Genomic DNA, 11,331 nt, shown 5'->3' on the forward strand with positions numbered 1-11,331 from the left:
GACTGTTCTCGCTGGAGTTTAGAGAAATGAGGGGGGGTAGATCTCATTTAAACCTGTCCAATATTGAAAGCCCGACATCAAGTGGATGAGGAGGGGATGTTTCCTATAGTGGGTGAGTTTAGGACCAGAGGGATAATAAATCAGCCATGATGGAATGGCGCAGCAGACCCGATGGGCCGATTGGCCTAGTTCTGCTAGTCTTATGTTCTTATGGTTGCACGATCTAACCCACTATGGAAATAGTATCAGACAACAAATAGGTATACATTTCCAAACATACCTGAAACAATTCAATGTAGTTCTCTGTGTACTTCAAAATAATTGTATTAAATAATGAGATCCCCACAAATCAAAGCTAAGAACTCATCAATGACAGTATCACATTTACAAACCAAAAAATTAAACTATTTAAAAGTTTTTAAAGTTCAATGTGTCTCTCCTAATGCATAATTTGAATTAAACAGAGCAGCAGAGGAATAAAAAAATTCCTCAGTCTAACTTCCTGAAATCTGGGAAGGGAGCTGTTGAGTATTGAGAAAATCTGCAGATGCTGGGAATCCAAGAAAGACACACAAAACGCTGGAGGATCTCAGTAGGCCAGGCAGCATCTGTGGAAAAGCGTACAGTCAACATTTCGGGCTGAGACCTTTCACTAGGAAGAGCATAGGAATAAGCTCTTCATCCCGTGATGTCTGTGTCATCAACGATGCCAAATTAAATGAAACCTATCTAACTGCATGTGATCTATAGCCCTTCATTCCCCGCATATTTTTCTGCCTGTATAAATGCTCTTCAATGCCAGTCTCGTCTGGTCCCACCACCAAGTCTACCAATCTCTGATAAAAACTTTACCCCGCACATCTCTTTTAAACTTTCACCCTTTCTCCATAAAGCCATGTTCTCTAATATTTAATACTTCTACCCTGGGAAAAAGACTACCTTATCTATTTTATAAACCTCTATCAGGTCTCCCTTCAGTCTTTGGCACGCCAGAGAAAACAGTGCAATGTTGTCCAAGATCTCCTTAAAGCTAATACTCCTTAATCCGACCTGTACTTTTGTGAACCTTCCTGTAATGGGGCAACCAAAGTGTACACTATACTCCAAAGGTGGCCTAGCCAAAGTTTTATACGGTCGCAACACGACTTTCTAACTCTTCTGCTCAAAGCCATAATTTCTCGCCCCCATGTTCTTCTAGCCTCAAGCCCAATAGCAATATATTTTTAAAGGTCAGACAATAGCAGTCTATTAGACCTACTGAGATCCTCCGGCATTATTTGTGTGTGTGCTGCATTAAACAGATTGATTAGTGTAGGATCATAACTTTAGAATGAAAACATTCTCCTCAGTCGAACTTCATGAAATCTGGGAAGGGAGCTGTTCAGTATTGAATACTAAACTAACAAAAGGTATTTGACAAGTGAAGGAGAATTTACTCATTCACAGGACCTGTAGGTGTGAATCATTGAGAGGCTGAAGGATCTGCCTGCCAGATTGGTCCTAGAGCAGCAAGTGAAAGGATAAACTTATTCATTTTCACTCCTCTGCAATCTATTTATGGCAGTTTTTGCTGGATTGACTACCACACAGTTTGTTGTTTGACTAGTCTGTAGAACAGCTCTTCTAATTCCACCCAACTCTAATTTTCTTCAAAAACTAATACAGGCAATGGCCATGTCCAACGAGAGAGACCAACTACCTGAATTCCTACATAAAGGAATCTGTGGCCCACCACATTTCAGAGCTAACATACTGCTCGTGGGACTGAGCATCAGTCACAAGAGCAGGCCACAGAAATGTAGCACATCATTTGACAAAACCTTGGCACCAAATTCAGGCCAAAAAGATGATGACATGCTCTTCACTAGCTTGGATGAGTACAGCAATGAAGATCAGCAACAGGCAGGATATGGAAGTCAGTTCATCACCCCAGCCTCTGTCTTAGGCATTTGTAATCTACTAATTGAATTTACTGGCAATCATAATGAAATGAAGAGTACTTGGCCATATGCATCTTCCCAAAGCTCCATGTGTTTTGTATGGAGAACTGGATGAGGACTGGAAGGGCAGCCCTAACCACTACAAGGTGTTGGAATGAAGGATAAGGAGACCTGTCAGTAGATGCCGTAAGGAGGCTGCAGAGATCTTTGACTTGTGGAATGAAGGATGCAAGTGTCACAGCACCACAGGGATTATGTTGACTCTTGGACTCAAAGTCGTAGCAACTGTAATTCTCAGAAACTTAAAGTTTGCCAAAAGTGAAAATGGTTACACTTCACAGTATTCAATGCACTTCCTCTTCAGGTATGTCTCTGCAATTGTATATGTTCTGAAGAATGGCCATGTTCCCTAGTAACAAAGAGGTCCAGCATTCCAACTGGAGCAGGGAACAATTAATAGTGTACACAATGCCTTGGAGCTTTTCATTTAAACTCTGAAATGTTCAGAAACAGGAAATAGTTTTATTCTGTCAGTATAAAGCTTTCCTACAACTACTGTAAATTTTCATTCAGATAAATGCCTGCGATTCAGAAGTCAATAAAAGTCAAAGTCGAAGTAAATTTTTTATCAAAGTACACATATATGTTACCATATGATAGCTTGAGATTATTTTTCTTGCAGTAATATACAGGAAAATAAAGAAATAAAATGGAATATATGAAAAACCATACGTACCTAAGTAAAGATTGACAAGCAACCAAAGTGCCAGAAGTCAAATTGTGCAAATAAAAGATAAATAATACTGAGAACATGAGTTGTGGAGACATTGGAAACGAGTCTGTAGGAGGAGTCAGTTCAGAGCTGTGGCGAGTGACGTTATCCACATTAGTTCAGGACCCTGAAGGTTGTAAGGTAATAACTGCTCCTGAACCTGCTGGTATGAGACCTAAGGCTCTTGTACCTCCTTCCTAATGGCATTAGTGAGAAGACAGCGTAGACTGGGCTATAGCCAACGCTTTTCCATTCCTAGGTTTAGTGCTTCCATACCAGGTCATGATGCAACCAGATAGGATACTCACCACTAAGCACATCTTTCCCTCCCCCCCTCTCTCTGCATTCCGCAGGGATCGCTCCCTACGCAATTCCCTTGTCCATTCGTCCCCACTGATCTCCCTCCTGGCACTTATCTGTGTAAGCGGAACAAGTGCTACACATGCCCTTACACTTCCTCCCTTACCACCATTCAGGGCCCCAAACAGTCCTTCCAGGTGAGGCAACACTTCACCTGTGAGTCGACTGGGGTGATATACTGCGTCCGGTGCTCCCGATGTGGCCTTTTATATATTGGCGAGACCCGACGCAGACTGGGAGACCGCTTTGCTGAACATCTACGCTCTGTCCGCCAGAGAAAGCAGGATCTCCCAGTGGCCACACATTTTAATTCCACATCCCATTCCCATTCTGACATGTCTATCCACGGCCTCCTCTACTGTAAAGATGAAGCCACACTCAGGTTGGAGGAACAACACCTTATATTCCGTCTAGGTAGCCTCCAACCTGATGGCCTGAACATCGACTTCTCTAACTTCTGCTAAGGCCCCACCTCCCCCTCGTACCCCATCTGTTACTTATTTTTATGCACACATTATTTCTATCACTCTCCTTTTTCTCTCTCTGTCCCTCTGAATATACCCCTTGCCCATCCTCTGGGTTTCCCCCCCCCCTTGTCTTTCTTCCCAGACCTCCTGTCCCATGATCCTCTCGTATCCCCTTTTGCCAATCACCTGTCCAGCTCTTGGCTCCATCCCTCCCCCTCCTGTCTTCTCCTATCATTTTGGATCTCCCCCTCCCCCCTCCAACTTTCAAATCCCTTACTCACTCTTCCTTCAGTTAGTCCTGACGAAGGGTCTCGGCCTGAAACGTCGACTGCACCTCTTCCTAGAGATGCTGCCTGGCCTGCTGCGTTCACCAGCAACTTTGATGTGTGTTGTTAGTGGTAATTTCAATAGGTTGCCTTACAATAAGATGGTTGTCCATTTCACAAGTCTGTGAAAGGCATCTTACTAGATGACAAGAGATACCTTCTGCCATAGTTGTTTACACTCTTGACTTTTTTCTGAATGCCCTCTCCTGCCAGAGCTTTACACACTCATGCGAAGCCTCCAGACTTCATCTGAATGTAACGAAACCCACTCGGAAATGCCATTCAGCAGAGAGTTGGGTTGCTCAAGCTGGGATGGGGTTTAGATGCCTTAGCAAGTCAGGAAGTGTCCCATTGTATATGTTGAAGATAATGCCAAGATATATGGTGACATGCTAAATAATCCACAGCCTGGGAGTCACGAAACAAGTCATTGCCATCAGACATTGAGTCAGGTGCCAAGTTGAAGGAGGAGAAAGAGCAGGAAGAATACCAGAGGGTTTCAGGTAGATGGCACGTGTTTGCAAGAATGTTCAGCGCCATCTAACTCAACTGTGCTTTGAATAATCTCCATCATTCAGGACCTATTAATCATACACATTCAATTCTTTTTCCCACTTCTCACTGAAAAACATTTTTTGTGTTAAACGCAGACGGAGGAAATGTTAGACAAATGTTGGTCAGGACACCTCTGGAACTTGGTTGCTTCTCACATGATGCTCTCTGTGGTATTTTTATCACTTCCAGCTGCACTCCTGCTGTCAGCCCTAACCATCGTTTCCTCCAATGATCGGATTCATGTCACGACAACCAAAATACATTTAAATAATTAAAATGAGTTTTAAAACATTAATCTTTTAAGAGACTCCTGGATGGATACATGGAGATTAGAAAAAAAAGAGGGCTATGGATAATCCTAAGTAATTTCTCAGATAAGGACATGTTCGACACAGCTTTGTGGGCCAAAGGGCTTGTATTGTGCTCTCGGTTTTCTATGTTTCTAATTTTTAAAATGTAAAACAAAAACTTTACTGTCTTGTTATCAAAGGTCAGTGATGCCTGGGGCTTTCCTAAATGTACGGCTAGTGTAAAGTTGAGTGGCAAGACATGAAGCACATCTGGCATCTCAGCACAGTGCAAAACACTTTGGACTCAAAGGCGGGTCTCAGGACAGGAGAGATCAAATGCCTTTCTGTGAGCAGCAAGCCCAGAATGCACAAATCACACTGATAGCTAGCTAGCTCTTTGAAAGGGAAATTCTGGCCTATTGTCAACATGATTTAGGCATTGATCGTGTGGACAGTCAGAGGCATTTTCCCAGGGGTGAAATGGCTAACACGAGAGGGCACAGTTTTAAGGTGCTTGGAAGCAGGTACAGAGGAGATGTCAGGGGTAAGTTTTACACTCAGAGAACAGTGAGTGCAAGGAATGGGCTGCCAGAAACGGTGGTGGAGGCAAATGCGATAGGGTCTTTTAAGAGACTCCTGGATAGGTACATGGAGCTTAGAAAAACAGACAGCTATGGGTAAGCCTAGGTAATTTCTAAAGTAAGTGCATGTTCAGCACAGCATTGTGGGCCGAAGGGCCTGTATTGCACTGTAGGTTTTCTATGTTCTATGTTCTATGATCTGGTCCATTAATTGCGCCATAAATGTAAACAAGAAAAATGAAATTCTGCTAAATAGGTAGGCAATAACTGCAGAAGTTGAAGATGAGTGTTGTGGTGTAAACTGACCAATTTAGGCCGGTACTCTGTGGAGTTTAGAAGAATAAAGTGTGTTCTTTTTGAAACTCCTTTCTGAGGGGTTTGACAAAGTTAGCAGGCTACATAGGCTCCTCTAAATCTAAAACTGGGATAAAGGGGAGCCACTTCAAACAGAGGTAAAGAGGATTTTCTCTTTCCCTCTGAGATGTTAGAGAGAAAATCCTTTAGCGTTCTTGGCCCCGTCACATGAGAATATTCAAGGGCGAGATTGATGGGCTTTCCAAACTTTGGGGGAATCAGGATTATGTAGATCAGGCAGGAGTGTGGAGTTGAAGCCAACAGTCAGAGCAACATGATCTTATTGAATTGGAGGAGAGCCTCAAAGAACCAAATTAATTTAAATTTGAATCACGAATCAGAGCAGAATTCCAGCAGTCAGGGAGTGCAGCGATGCTCAGCAAAATTGCACAGGTCTAAGGGCAGAATCCAGAAATACCAAATGGGAGAGTTGAAAAAGAACTATCAGTTGAGCACGGAATATCAGTTGAGTGAATGAAAATGTTAACTAGTACACTGCCAAAGTTCCAGAGCAGAGGTTGATTAACACACCATTCAGCAATGCTCTTCAAACAGACGGTGGCGAGCAAGGATCCTTGTCAAGTAGCTACAGTTGAAGTCAAAAGTTTACATACACCTTAGCCAAATACATTTAAACTCAGTTTTTCACAATTCCTGACATTTAATCCTAGAAAACATTCCCCGTCTTAGGTCAGTTAGGATCACTACTTTATTTTAAGAATGTGAAATGTCAGAATAATAGTAGAGAGAATGATTTATTTCAGCTTTTATTTCTTTCATCACTTTCCCAGTGGGTCAGAAGTTTACATACACTTTGTTAGTATTTGGTAGCATTGCCTTCAAATTGTTTAACTTGGGTCAAATGTTTTGGATAGCCTGCCACAGGCTTCTCACAGTAAGTTGCTGGAATTTTGTTCTATTCCTCCAGACAGAACTGGTGTAACTGAGTCAGGTTTGTAGGCCTCCTTGCTCGCACACGCTTTTTCAGTTCTGCCCACAAATTTTCTATCAGATTGAGGTCAGAAAATGATGTCAAGTCTGGTTCATCCTTGGGAGCAATTTCCAAACGCCTGAAGGTACCACGTTCATCTGTACAAACAGTAGTACGCAAGTATAAACACCATGGGACCACGCAGCCGTCATACCACTCAGGAAGGAGATACATTCTGTCTCCTAGAGATGAACGTACTTTGGTGCGAAAAGTGCAAATCAATCCCAGAACAACAGCAAAACACCTTGTGAAGATGCTGGAGGAAACAGATAGACAAGTATCTATATCCACAGTAAAACGAGTCCTATATCGACATAACTTGAAAGGCCGCTCAGTAAGGAAGAAGCCACTGCTCCAAAGCCGCCATAAAAAAGCCAGACTACAGTTTGCAAGGGCACATGGGGACAAAGATTTTACTTTTTGGAGAAATGTCCTCTGGTCTGATGAAACAAATATTGAACTGTTTGGCCATAATGACCATCGTTATATTTGGAGGGAAAAGGGTGAGGCTTGCAAGCCAAAGAACACCATCCCAACCGTGAAGCATGGGGTTGGCAGCATCATGTTGTGGGGGTGCTTTGTTGCAGGAGGGACTGGTGCACTTCACAAAATAGATGGCATCATGAGGAAGGAAAATTGTGTGGCTATATTGAAGCAACATCTCAAGACATCAGCCAGAAACTTAAAGCTAGGTCACAAATGGGTCTTCCATATGGACAATGACCCCAAGCATACCTCCAAAGATGTGGCAAAATTGCTTAAGGACAACAAAGTCAAGGTATTGGAATGGCCATCACAAAGCCCTGACCTCAATCCGATAGAAAATTTGTGGGCAGAACTGAAAAAGCATGTGCATGCAAGGAGGGCTACAAACCTGATTCAGTTACACCAGTTCTGTCTGGAGGAATGGAACAAAATTCCAGCAACTTACTGTGAGAAGCTTGTGGAAGGCTACTCAAAACATTTGACCCAATTTAAACAATTTAAAGGCAATGCTACCAAATACTAACAGAGTGTATGTAAACTTCTGACCCACTGGGAAAGTGATAAAAGAAATAAAAGCTGAAATAAATCATTCTCTCTACTATTATTCTGATATTTCACATTCTTGGCGTGGCCAAGTGGTTAAGGTGTCGGTCTAGTGATCTGAAGGTCACTAGTTCAAGCCTCAGCTAAGGCAACACGTTATATCCTTGAGCAAGGCACTTAACCACACATTGCTCTGCGACAACACCGGAGCCAAGCTGTATCGGCCCTAGTGCCCTTCCCTTGGACAACATCGGTGGTGTGGAGAGGGGAGACTTGCAGCATGGGCAACTGCCGGTCTTCCATACAACCTTGCCCAGGTCTGCTCCCTGGAAACTTTCCAAGGCGCAAGTCCATGGTCTCACGAGACTAACAGATGCCTATTACTATTATTCACATTCTTAAAATAAAGTAGTGATCCTAACTGACCTACGACAGGGAATGTTTTCTAGGATTAAATGTCAGGAATTGTGAAAAACTGAGTTTAAATGTATTTGGCTAAGGTGTATGTAAACTTCTGACTTCAACTGTATGTTGGATCAAGATCAATAAATGGAACAAAATAAAAACATTCACTTTTCATAGTCATAGTCATAGTCATAGTCATACTTTATTGATCCCGGGGAAAATTGGTTTTCGTTACAGTTGCACCATAAATAATAAATAGTAATAAACCATAAATAGTTAAATAGTAATATGTAATTTATGCCAGGAAATAAGTCCAGGAGCAGCCTATTGGCTCAGGGTGTCTGACCCTCCAAGGGAGGAGTTGTAAAGTTTGATGGCCACAGGCAGGAATGACTTCCTATGATGCTCTGTGTTGCATCTCAGTGGAATGAGTCTCTGGCTGAATGTACTCCTGTGCCCACCCAGTACATTATGTAGTGGATGGGAGACATTGTCCAAGATGGCATGCAACTTGGACAGCATCCTCTTTTCAGACACCACCGTCAGAGAGTCCAGTTCCATCCCCACAACATCACTGGCCTTACGAATGAGTTTGTTGATTCTGTTGGTGTCTGCTACCCTCAGCCTGCTGCCCCAGCACACAACAGCAAACATGATAGCACTGGCCACCACAGACTCGTAGAACATCCTCAGCATCGTCCGGCAGATGTTAGAGGACCTTAGTCTCCTCAGGAAATAGAGATGGCTCTGATCCAAAGACAGCCTCAGTGTTCTTTGACCAGTCCAGTTTATTGTCAATTTGTATCCCCAGGTATTTGTAATCCTCCACCATGTCCACACTGACCCCCTGGATGGAAACAGGGGTCACCGGTGCCTTAGCTCTCCTCAGGTCTACCTTCTTTAGCGTTAACTTTTTAAGTTGTATATTGGGAAAAAGAAGCTGGACTTTTATAGAAAGCACTGATGTGCAGAGTACCAGGCTGAACTGACCAGTACAGCAGCGCTGGAAATTACTATTTTTCTTCAAAAGTTCAAAGTTCAATGTAAATCAAAGCACCTATATGTCACCATATACGACCTGAGATTCATTTTCTTGCAGGCATTCACAGTAGAACAAAGAAATACAATAGAATCAATGAAAAACTACTCACAAAGACTGATTATTATTAGTTATATATGTATATATTTGCACAGCTTGTCTTCTGATTATTATTCTGATAATAATAATAATTATTATTATCAGAATAATAATCAAGATGATAAATGTAGAAAATGCCAAGGAAAAGCAGAAACAATCCAACACATTACAGGATCCTATAGCAGTTTAACACAATCTGATTACTTACACAGGCACAATCAAGTGGCAAACATCATTCACCAAAACCTTGCTTTGAAATACAAACTCATAAAATAAATCATACCTTACTATAAATACAAGTCTGATCCAGTTTTAGAGTCAGATTACCACAAATTATAGTATGACTGATCAGTTATTACAGATAGGGCAACCCATCATAACCATCCGGATATAATAATACAGGATAAACAAGCAAGGACAATTTACTTAATAGATATAGTCCTTCCAAACACACATAACATACATAAATCAGTAAGTGAAAAACACCAGAAATATGCTGAACTAAAAGAGGAAATTGAGAGACTTTGGAACATGAACTGGGTATACATTGTCCCGATAGTAATATCTACAGCTGGTGTCATCCCAAAGGCATTGCACATTAGTATTAAACAATTAGGGCTACACAGAAATAGGACTGCACCATCAGGATTCATATGTTACTCTGAATTCCACAGGCTCTAGCCCTGTTGATCAGCCTTCTGTGTGGGACTTTATTGAAAGCCTCAATCTGCCTCCAACTCATTTGCCAGGAGTGAGGGCAATTTTCTATTTATTTCAGCCATACGAACATGCAGTACCGTTCCACATCAGCAGGTGTCCCACTAACATCTTCCCATCATACAGCTGCAACTCATCCCACCAGTGCCCTCAGCTCCCATTATCAGTATAATTTCTGATTGTTCTCATGTTGTGCCATTTCATACGTTTATCTCTAGGCAGAGCCAAAACAAATGAAATTGACAATCCTCTTTATTAATATGTTACTCAATAGAACAAATACAAATTTTAATCAAAATTGTTTCCACCAAATTTCTTAGTTCAATGTTCCTCATCATACCAATGACTCTGCAACCAATATAATGGTGTTGTTATAAGTTTGTTGCACCCATTGTTTGATGAGGCCAAATTTAGAAAACACAGGACTCTTGCTACTGCTCGGGAACATAGGGGAAGAATAGGTTTTACCTTGGAGACACTGGAGAGTGTAAATGCCAGAATTCTGAAGCAATGCAAAAATAAAAAGCTGAAGGAAGTCATCAGGTCAGGCATCATCTATCGAGAGAAATGGACAGTCCACACTTTGGGTTGAGAACCTTCAGCGTCACAGTTTTTATTTTCTGCATCATTCCCTCTATGAATCTCTGCATTTTTCTGCTTTATTAGCAGTGCACTGTTATCTATTTAAATGTGGTATTTGCAAATCTTCTAACACCTTCTGGCTTAAATGATGGCAACTCCCACTTTCCTGAAAATTATATATCATCATTGATATAGCACCTGGAATATTCAGTTTCTTGTTTTGAGATGGAAGAGTGACGTGGAAAGATGCAGAAACAACTGGGTTGTCATAGTGGGGGATTTTAACTTTCCAAGTATTGATTGGAATGTCCCTAATATAAGAAGCTTAGATGGACAGGATTTCATCTGTGAATCCAAGAAGGGTTCTTGAAACAATATAGGGAGAATCCAACTAGAGAGAACTTACTGGACCTAACTTTGAGAAATAAATAAGGGCAGATTATAGATCTGATAGTGGGTGAGCATTTTGGGACAGTGACAACAACTCACAATGTTTTAAGATAGTTATGAGTAAAGATATAATGGGATCTTACTGGGAGCTACGAAGTTGGGAGAGGGGAAATTATGATAGGATAACACCGGAGCTAAATGTTGTGTATTGAATATTTCAGTAGTATTTGAGTGATATTGTAAATATATTGGATGATTAAGCATTCTTGTTCATTTAAATAATTCATTATGGTTATTTGTAAAAATAAGAGAATTGCATACATTATGGCTCTACCACATGATACATATGTGCCTCACTTAAAGTAAAATACAAACTAAGACTCACACCTCTCAGCTCTCTTGTTTTCCCTTAAACTATTTTTATGTTTTGGAGT

This window comes from Mobula hypostoma, chromosome 17 (assembly GCF_963921235.1).
Source record: "Mobula hypostoma chromosome 17, sMobHyp1.1, whole genome shotgun sequence".
In the NCBI taxonomy this organism is placed as follows: Eukaryota; Metazoa; Chordata; class Chondrichthyes; order Myliobatiformes; family Myliobatidae; genus Mobula; species Mobula hypostoma.